Source organism: Bison bison, unplaced genomic scaffold (assembly GCF_000754665.1).
Source record: "Bison bison bison isolate TAMUID 2011002044 unplaced genomic scaffold, Bison_UMD1.0 scf7180017864297, whole genome shotgun sequence".
Lineage (NCBI taxonomy): Eukaryota > Metazoa > Chordata > Mammalia > Artiodactyla > Bovidae > Bison > Bison bison.
The window spans coordinates 6,275,515-6,285,459 of record NW_011494869.1 but is presented as its reverse complement, the minus strand read 5'-3'; the positions used below and the strand labels follow the sequence as shown (position 1 = coordinate 6,285,459).

General features: G+C 51.3%; 1 protein-coding gene across 3 annotated transcripts in view; it reads right to left on the bottom strand.

The window, feature by feature from the left end:
- SMPD3 (sphingomyelin phosphodiesterase 3, neutral membrane (neutral sphingomyelinase II)) overlaps positions 1-9,945 on the bottom strand; it is an 83,718-nt gene that overhangs the window by 22,097 nt on the left and 51,676 nt on the right. Inside the window, exons 1-2 of one of the 3 annotated variants that reach the window (XM_010850973.1) lie at positions 6,544-6,803; positions 4,062-4,132 (exon numbers count right to left, since the gene is read on the bottom strand). The gene's annotated coding sequence lies outside the window, so the exon portion shown is untranslated. Of the gene's footprint in view, positions 1-4,061; positions 4,133-4,699; positions 4,862-6,543; positions 6,804-9,945 lie in introns of those variants that run through there. The other 2 variants (XM_010850974.1, XM_010850972.1) reach the window with 2 other exon arrangements.

Below are 9,945 nucleotides of genomic sequence, written 5' to 3'. Positions count from 1 at the left end.
CCAAACCTGTTTCCAAGGGTCTTCTGAGCCTCTGGGTTCCAATGAATCCCTGCCTCTCTGGTAGTGGTGCCCTGTCTACACCTGCTGCTGAATCATACACTTCGGAAAAGGGAGAAAAGAACTCTTGGCTGGAGACCACATGTCCCCAGATGGCTGGTGTAGACGTGCTAGTGTAGACAGTGACTGACTTAAAAAGATAAGCACTCTGTGAAGAGCCGGGTAGGCTTTTCTTCGCTTTAGCCTGTATCCTGCCTGCAAGCCTAGGACAGGACCTTTGCCTTACTTCTTCTGGGCCTACTTTGTGGGCATCAGGCAAGACTGCATCTCCTGGGCCCCTTGCAGTTGGGTGGGATCGAGTGACTAGGTCTGCCCCACAAGCTGTCAGTGAAGGCGATGGGTGTCTCAGAGGGGCCAGGGTACTGCACAGCAGGTGTGCCAGCTTGGTCCCAGTGGCCACACTGGGCCTGCAGGGGATGGGAAGAGGGAGCTTGGAGATGAAGCCAGCAGCTTGGTGGGGTCAGAGCCCAGGGACCAGGCATGGTCAGACACTGTTAGGTCTTGCTGGCTGATGGTGCCTGCCAGGGCTGGAGGGGCAGGAGCAGGGGCAGGGCAGTGACTGTCAAGGCGGGAGGCTGGGGGTGCTTGGCTTCCATCCCTGCGAGTCAGAGGCAGCACCTTTACTGCTTGGGGTATTTCACTCTGCCCCAGAATTCCTGGGGGCAGAGCCTTGCTTTCTAGGTATGTATATTTGAGTGTGGGGTGTCCTAGATGGAGACAGGAAAGTGGTGGGTGGTGGGTGGAGCAAGCACTGAGCAAGGGAGGGAGGTGAGGTGGAGAGAACTGCAAGTAGGCACGAGGAGGACAGGGACACTCAGGAGTCCAGCTTGCCAGCCTGTGCCCTTGGTGGCCACAGTGACCCAGGTTACAGGCCAGGAGGAGACAGCAGGGGAGGGGCAGCCGTGGAAACTGGCCCTGAGAGGGGGCTCCAACTCATTCACTTGCAGTTTACCCTCGTTGGGTTTGTTTCACTTAAGTGCTTAGAATGTCTGGTTAGCATCCCATCCTGGGTCTCAGAATAGTGAGAGCACACGGTGCGTGCTGGGTGTGCTCTGGGAGGATTGAGTGACCCTCTGGCTGTGACCCTCTGGTAGGCTGGGAGTCTGGGCAGCCCCCAACTTGAGGCTACCTGCACTCTCCCCCCACTGCTAGACAGAAGGTGGAGAGGGTGTCTTATTGGCCTTTCTGGTAGAGATTTGGAAAGAAAATTTCTGGAACAGAGGTCAGCACCACTGAGAAAACAGTCTATGCAGTTTCAATCAGATTTGCTCTAAGATACAGGCCCAACAGGACACCTCAGCTGCTTCTCCTCATCTGTCCCTCAGCTCTTCCCCCTGGTCCTGGACCTCTGTTCTTCTCGTTCCCTCCCTGCCCTTGGGACTGCTCTTTCTCTGAGCCCTTTGTTGTTCCCTCCTCCCTGGCCCACACCCTGGAAATGCTGTACCTTCCCCTGCCTCTTCTCTTGGTTGATCTTTTGTGGGTTACCTATTCCCAGGTGTCTCTCCTGATCTCTGATCCCATGAATTTAAGTAGTGGACCAGCTCTCCATCTTCCCTTAAAAGTTTATCATTTGTCTTCCTCCACTGCTCCAACACCAGCTCTGTCTCCTGAGTACTCCTAGGTCCCTGGACCTCTTCCATACCCACCCCCTCCTCCTCCATGGTTCTGCCTCCCTAATCCCTGGCATCCATTCCCATTGGCCACACCCAATTCAGGCCTCATCTTGTCCCACCTAGACCCTGTGACAGCCATCACCTGGTCTTGGAGCTGGCCTCCCTTCTTGGTCCTTGTGGCAGCTGGTGGCACCTTTCTAAACTACACATCGGACCACATTGCCTGCTAAACTTTTAGTGGTCCTTGTTGACCCCAGGGTGACGCACCTGGCAGGAAAGAGCAGGCAGGCCCAGCAGCCTGATTGTTCAGTGACCCTGCCTACTTCTGAATCCCCACCACCACCCAACCTTCGCAATTTCCCCCCAAGCCCTTCCCGTGCTCCATGCCTCTGCTGAGCCGTTTCCTTGCAGCTATTATCTGTGCAAAAGCCTCAGCAGAGGCGCTCAGGGTTTGGAAGTCACGATGATGGTCTTATAACCAACCACTGCCAGTCCCCTCCTCTGTGGCCCCAGGGGTAACTAGAGACCTTTGACCAGGCCGAAACAAGCTATTTCTCTCCTGACAGCTGGCAGTTTCCATGCATTTATTGCCCTTGTGCTGGCTGCACACCAGAAGGATGACCAGCCTCCTACATGCTCAGATCTACCACACTAGACACAGAACCCAGAGAGGGGAGGCTTGAGCAACGTTGGCAAATCTCATCCCAAAGGAAAGAGGCTTGAGCAACGTTGGCAAATCTCATCACACAAAGGAAGGGAGGGCTTATTGTGTGTGGCCCAGTGAGGTGTTTGCAGGGCCAGGGACCCTGCCCACATGGTGACACCACCCGCTTGGGAGCTCATCTACCCACTTCAACCTCCAGTCCTGGGGAATTTGAGCTCCTTTTTCCCCTTGTAGGCACTCAGTATTTTATCCCATCACCTGTATGTTGGGCACAGAGTAGGCAGATACTTAGAACCCCTGATGACTGACTGACTGACTGCCCCCTGCAGGCCTGGGTGGCGTCAGCAATCCAGTTCATCCAGGGTGGCCCATCAGGACCTCAAACTCATCCTCTCCCTCCCTCCCCTCCATGCTCGCTCTCTGTGCAGGGGGTGGGGGGTGGGGTGGCTATGAGCCCATCCATGGCAGAGACATGAGGGAGACTAGAAATGAGCCTCAGAGAGGCAGAACAAACAGATCCACCTCATGGGGAATCTGAGCAGATGCTGCACAGAACGCACCTCCCAGAATGAGCTCTTGACACTGAATGGTGCATCTACATGGTACAACCACCCCAACCAGATACCACTGGTTCCATTTACAGATAAGAAAAATGAAACTCGGAAAAGTAAACAACAGTCCCTGAGCGGTGTAGCCTGGTCACCGGATCTCAATTCTCCTTTCCTTTCTGCATTTCCACCAAGATTAAATACAAATGATATGCAAACACGTGCAAAATATGCAAGTGAGCGCTGTCCAGCACCAAGCCCACCTACCTCTGGGACAAGTTCACCACACTATCCCCCTTGTCCTGCCTGTTCTTACCCATCCCTTTTCCAGTTCCTGAAGGTTACATTTGTCACCTACCCCCACTGATCCCTTAGTGAAGACCCCAATAATCTTCCATGTGAACTGCCAGCCTCATCCAGCTCCCTTTTTGTTTTTCCATCTAGTCATCATCACGTTGAACCCCCATATCTCCCTTCCCCCAGCTTGGTGACCTCCCCGAGAAACCAGGAAAGCATCTAATTTGCGTATTTGGGAGGGAGCAGGTTCTTAAAATGATCTTGCTGTCCTGGCTACTGGACTGAGGTTCCGAACTTTCCAGGGGTCTCTGTGTTTCTGGTTTCCACTTTTATTCTAATGGTTTGACTTATTTCTCTGAGATGGACTCAAGACTAGAATTACAAGGTAAAGTTCAAAACTTCTGATACACATTGCCACACTGCTTTTCTCGAAGGTCATTTGAGAGTGCCTGTTTCACAGTATCCTTGCCAGCTCCAGGTTTTGCACTAAAAAAAACTTTTTTTATAGTTCAGTGGGAAATGATATCTGATTGTATTTTCCAGGATATTTAAATTGTATTCCTTCATTTTTGCAAAATACTGCCTCAATCTTTTTCTGCCTTATTGAAGGAGTTTGCATTTTCAGTCTCCATAGATTTGCCTGCGTCAGACATACCCCTTCTGCAGGCACTGAACCACGAGGGTGGGTTCAGAATGGGAGCAAACTGTTTGCCCCAGACTGCTTACACTAGAGCTGTGTTTTCAAACTTTTTATCCAAGAAGCAGAACCTTATCTCAATCTCAGACAGCAACTCTTTATATAAAATGTGGATAAGTAATCTATGAAGGGAGGCCTGAAGGGTCCTCTCCCATCCCCCTCTCCCTTCCAGAAGCCCCTCATACCTGAGGAGGCGCCGCTGGGAGCTTCTCGTCTTTCTGGCAGAAGAGGGAGCACTCACTTCGGAGTCAAGGACCTGAAAAGAAATGAGCGGTTCACAGAAGTGCCCGGAACTCAACAGTCACCGAGCAGCCCAGTACAGGTGAGCCGGGCACAAAGACCTAGGGGCCGCACCTGTGCAGGAGGCACCGCCACACCCTCCACGTCGCCAAGGAGAGGGTGTGGGCCCCATGGTCCCCACGAAGTTCAGCCAGAATGGGTGGGGGCGGAGGTTTGTGGGATAGACAGGCTGGGGATACGCGGGTTGACAGGTGGGGAAGACTCTGGGTGGGAGGCATGAGGCTTCCATGTGAACAGCTGGACCCAGACCAGGCCAGAGCTGTGCAGGGTGAGGGGCGGGGAGAGGCGAATTCAGAGCGTCAGCAGTGGGGCCAGGGTTTGATCTGATAACTGCAGCTAGAACAATCAGAGCTCTTCCCAGGAGCTTTGTATAATCTCAGCCTCCCGAGATACCTGAGGGCGGGGGGAGGAGGGGTGGAGAGCTGAACCCAGACCCGGAAAAAGAGGGACCGTGGCTACTGGGACAGGGGTGGGTGGGAGGAGGAAGCCGTTTGGCAGCAGATAAGGAGTGGAGGAGACAGACCGGCAGAGGGAAGACTCGGCGCGGACACTTCGTGAACCCAGTGGGGTCTTCGGAGGGGAGTGCGTTTGGGAGGGCACTCGTGTGCACGGAGACCTTTGGACACGAAGCCACCGGCTCCCCGCATTCCCTGCTGACCCAGTCGGAGGATCGGGCGGGCTCAGACACTCACTCCCCAGGAGGGTCTCTTGGGCTCACTCTCTGGCTCCGCCCCTCCGTTCTAGCCCCGCCCCGGCCTCAGGTGCCGGACCCGCCCCGACTTCTGGTCCCGGCCCCTGGGTCTCGGACACTGCCTGGACTGACTCTCTGGCCCCGCCTCCTGAAACCTGGCCCTAGGCAAGAGCTCTCTGGCCGCGCCCCCTGGCCTCAGGCAAAGTCCTAGCTCTTTAGTCCCTCCTTCCAACCCCAAGTCCCGCCCCCGACTTTCCAGCTGAATCCCTGGCTTTTTGGTTCCGCCCAGCCCGCACCCCGCGCGGAGCTCGTTGGTCTTCCACTTTCTCAAGGCAGTCCTGCTGCCCATCGGCGCAGAGCCCTCTTATCCACCCTCCCATCGCAGGCGAGGCAGAAGTCACTCACTCCCCAGAGTCCTTGTGGACCAGCCTCTGTCCTTTAGTTAACACTTATTTTGCAAATCACCCAAAGTGTTTCAGAGGAGCCTGAAATTTGTGTCCCAAGTCCTCTGCCCTCAAGCCTGAGTGGAGCTGGAAGGTGTGTCTTCTCACTTGGGAAATAGTTGGCGACCTCCTGATTAGGGTTACACTCGAAAAGCTCCAGTGAGACAAGAATTCTAGCCGGCTGAAAGATCTTGGACAAGTCATTTAACTTCTGAGCCTCAGATGCCCCCTCCCCTGTAACACTGGGGTTCACTACAGAGTCTTGGATGGTCATGGCCAGGACCAAGCGAGCACAGGGACTCATGTTACCAGATCAGAGTGGGAAGAAGGAAGCAGAGGAACCCTAGGTCCTCACTGTGCAGGAGGGGGCCCTTGTTTCCATGGGGACACCCTGGCTTATTTCCTGGCTTATTTTCCTGAGTTTCCTGATGAGCTTATTTCCTTCCCAGTCTTCCCTCTCCGCCTGTGGTGTAGGGAGTCCACCCTGCCGAGAGGTTAGAGGATGGCCTACTGTCTTGGCCTCCAGGGGATGCCTTGTCCCCTGTGCCCTGGACACCAGCCTCCTCACCCTCAGTAAGCTGACAACCCACCCTCACCTCTCTCTTTCATCCTCTCATCGGGCTGACCTGCCCCTAGACCACAGGCTGGCACGCATCTGGAAGTGGACATAAAAGAGGCATTCCTCTCCGGAGCCATCCCAACCTGTGCGGCAATCCCAACCTGTGCCTTCTCCACGAGCAGTGAAGAGCTCCCACCTCATCTCTCAATGAGAAATTTGTTAAGGAGGGTCTTTGTCCTTAGATGTTCCCCATACTATCCCCCATAGGCTGTATAGCATCTCTCCCCTACCAGATTCTTCTGAAAAATCCCGTGTGTTTGTTTTTCAAAATAAAATTAATCGACAGGAACTATTTAGGGAGGGTTTCCTGAGGGGAAGTGGAAGGAATCTCTGCAACCTTGAGATTACAGAACCTTTTCTTTTCTCAAAAGAAAAACATGTCAGAGCACTGGTATTCTGAGCCAGACCTTGTTTTGAAATATGCTCCCCTCTGTCCTTTAACAAACTACAGCCTTTCTCCCTCTTTGAAAATAAGATCACATCAAGTCAGGGATTAGAAATGGGAAAAATTCAATCAGAACCTCCCTCTGCCAGTTATACATCTCAGTACACTCCTAGGCGAGCAGAATCAGCTCCCACTACAACCCAGCTCAGCATCATCATTCAGAACGCACCGGTAGGAAATGGTGAAACAGAAGGGCCTTTCATCCTGAGTGAGCGAGGCCTGCAGCACTGCTCTTCTAGCTCCGGAAGCTGGCGGTGTCTGGGGCCAGTGGAGTCAGGGCCTGTTGCTTAAATAGGCAGTGGGAGGGTCTGGCGGGGGGGGCGGGCATGGAAAGTGGGCCATTTACCCAGAACAGCCAGGCAGTGTCTGCCGAGCCAGCAGTGGTCCTAAGCACACGCCTGCCTGCTTGTCCACCGTGAACCTCAAGCCCACAGGTCCCTAGACCACAGACCAGCACCTGGGATGACCCCTGATGGACGTGCTGCTCCAAGTGAGACCACGTGCCCAGACACACGGAGCTTGGTCCGGGTTCCTGGATACCTCTTCCTGTCCTGAGACACAGCCTGGCTGGGCAGCAGAACCAACTGTGGAGTTGGATGGACCTGCTCCCAAGACCAGTAAGTAGTGGGCATCAAGCAGGGTATCTCACCAAGTCTCGGTTTCTACTTTCTTAAAATGAGGATAACACTGACTTCATAGGTTCAGAAATAATGTTTGCAAAGGTTCTAGCACCTAAGAGGCTGATTTATTTATCCACATGATGATGCTGGAGTCAGGTTACTGTCAACAAGGTTCAAGTCTAGAGAGGTTTGGTAACTTACACAAAGTCACACAGCCCTTTAGCTGAGTGTCAGAGTCAGACTTCGTGCAGACCTGAGACTAAGTTGGGCTGGCAGAAACCCCTTGAGGTGAAGGTAGGGAGCAACTGCTGGCCTTGGGGAAATGTCTTGACTGAACTCTGGTGAAGGAGTTACCCCTAGAAACCCAATACAGAGATAAGGGAAGAGGCATGGCTGGACGGGCAAGCTGAGATGGCCAGTCTGTGCATTTGGTTGGGACCTTAGAGGGGATGCAGAAGTATCCTAGAGGAACTACTAGGTGTGGCTAGTGAGAAGAGTTTGTTTCTTCTTTCCACTTGTACAGAGCAAATCTCGTTTCAGAGCATAACTAATACATGGGTAGAATTGCACATTTTCCCCTTAGGTTCAGCTTCATCACTCAAGATGTTAGTCCTTTTGTCATTTTAATTTCAAAAGAACCTCTTTCTTCATTTCAGCTTGCCAGATAATTTATCATTCAAAAATACAACTGGCAAATGTTTCTTTCTTTCCTTGAGAGTCAAACTCGAAAGGCACAGTGTGTGTACTTTAGTTCTAGGCTGAACTGTTTTTTCATCTCTGGAAACTTTTCTTGTATTATTTCTTTCCAGATGTTTCCCTCATCATATACCCTACCCCATTCATCACTCTGTCTCCTATTTTGGGGGCTTCCCATTTCCCATTTTTCAAATCAGTTATTTACGCCTCTCTTTGTTTTCTGTGTCTCCATTTCTGGCTGGCTGTTTTCTTTTATCCTCAACATCACTGTTTCCTTTGTTCTGTTGTTTCAGTTATGCAAACTGCTACATCCAGATGTTTTCAGTTCTTTTATAGTCATGGAATTACAGCCATTTGTTGTTGTTGTCATTCTGATCTGTTCCCGTTAATAGTATTTTCGTCATGTATTTCTTTCAAAGTAGTTACTACTAAGTTTGCCTTACTTGCTCCAGAGGCTTTGCAGATTCCATCATCTAAAAAACAAATTCATTGATGTTTCTTGAGGGCCCACTGTATGGAGACATGGCTGCTCAGCACCTAGCTTGTAACTGCTTCCCTTCCAAGTTTAGCTCAGAACTGTGCAGTTAGAGCTGCTTTGAGGGAGATTCTGATTAACTAAGATTTATTGCATCTTGTTTTTGAAAAGATGTTCTATGTGCAATGTACTAAGATTTTTTTTTTTTTTTAAGGAGTGAGAAAATTAGGGCTAAGGGAAAATAAAGGTGGAAAAAACATGAAGCAGAGATGGGAGGATGGAGTGAATGAGGGGGTCTTGATTCTGACCTCAGACGGGCACAGAGGGGATTCATTTTATAACTAAAACCTGTCCTTTTGATGTTTGTTTTTGTTGACCCTTCAAGTTCTTTCTTGAACGGCTACAGCACAGAATAGCTCCCTGGTGCAGCTCAGTCTGCAAGCCCCCAGGGTGGGAAATACTTTTTTGTTTTGTTCCCAATAGGAATGGAGTTGAAAAGAAACAGAGGTGAGATATATTCATGACGTGTGAGCGGCTGCATGTAAACACTGGAAGATACCTCTTGCTTGTCTTTCAAAAGTCAGTATTGATTGAGCAGCTAATTAGCTGTGTATTTCCTGTGCTCTAAATTGGATTGTTTCCCTGTTTTGGGGTGGCAGGTGTCTTCTGGGTGGGGGTTCTCTGTTCCCATAGCGCGCCAGGGTGGCCTTATTTCACACCTCTCAGGAAACAGCCTTCCGAGTGACAGATTGATCGCTGTATGGGTGGTTACCAAAAAAGATCTTGTTTTATTAGCTGTTTGTCTTGCAAAGTGAAATCAATTTTTTTTTTAACTTTATGAAAATGTCATCGTCCTGGGATTTGAAAACTTGCCCTCTGGTTTCAAGGGAAGATTGGCAGATTCCACAGGTAAAGAGCTGTAATGTCAGGGACTCATTCGAGCCCTTGAGTAATGAGCTTGGCTGTGGCCCCCAGCCCGGGTTCTCTCGTGGTGAGGGGAGGCTACCCAGGGCCAGCTGGGCACCAAAGGATGTTGCTAAACCTCATCCTGGTGCCTGAAATGATGCCCCCCCCCCTTTTATTTTAATACATCAAAGGAACATAAACATCAAGAGATTCATGCACATGAATCCTCATGTGTGGGTAATTTTGCTTTTCTGATTGAGGAAGAAATAGAAAACATTCCACTTTTTTTTTTTTACAGTAAAAAAATGAAAAGATCCTGATGCTGGGAAAGACTGGGGGCAGGAGGAGAAGGGGATAACAGAGGATGAGATGGTTAGATGGCATCTCTGACTCAATGGACGTGAGTTTGGGTAAACTCTGAGAGTTGGCGATGGAGAGGGAGGCCTGACGTGTTGCATTTCATGGGCTCCCAAGGAGTTGAACACGACTGAGCAACTGAACTGAACTGAACTGAACTGAAAATCAAGGAAATATATTAAACAATTTAAAAAGTATTTGCTTTCCTATTGGTGGCACTTAAAGAGAGAAAGAGGAGATTAAAGCAGTGGAGAGAAGGCAGGGGCCACGAGTCCTCGCCTCCCACGGGACCCACCCGCCCCCCCCCCCACCCCCGCCCCAACCCCGCCCCGACCCCACCCCGCCCCGCGCTGCCCTGCCCTGCCCTCCCTACTCCCAGCCCCACAGGCCGGGCCCCTGCAGTCTTGTGGGCAGAGACTTATTCCTGGGCCTCTTCCTCTCCCTCACCTTGTCCTGTCCAGAGGCAGTCCCTCCCAGCTCTGTGGTCCATTTTCAGTCCCTGCTTCCCCTTTCTCTG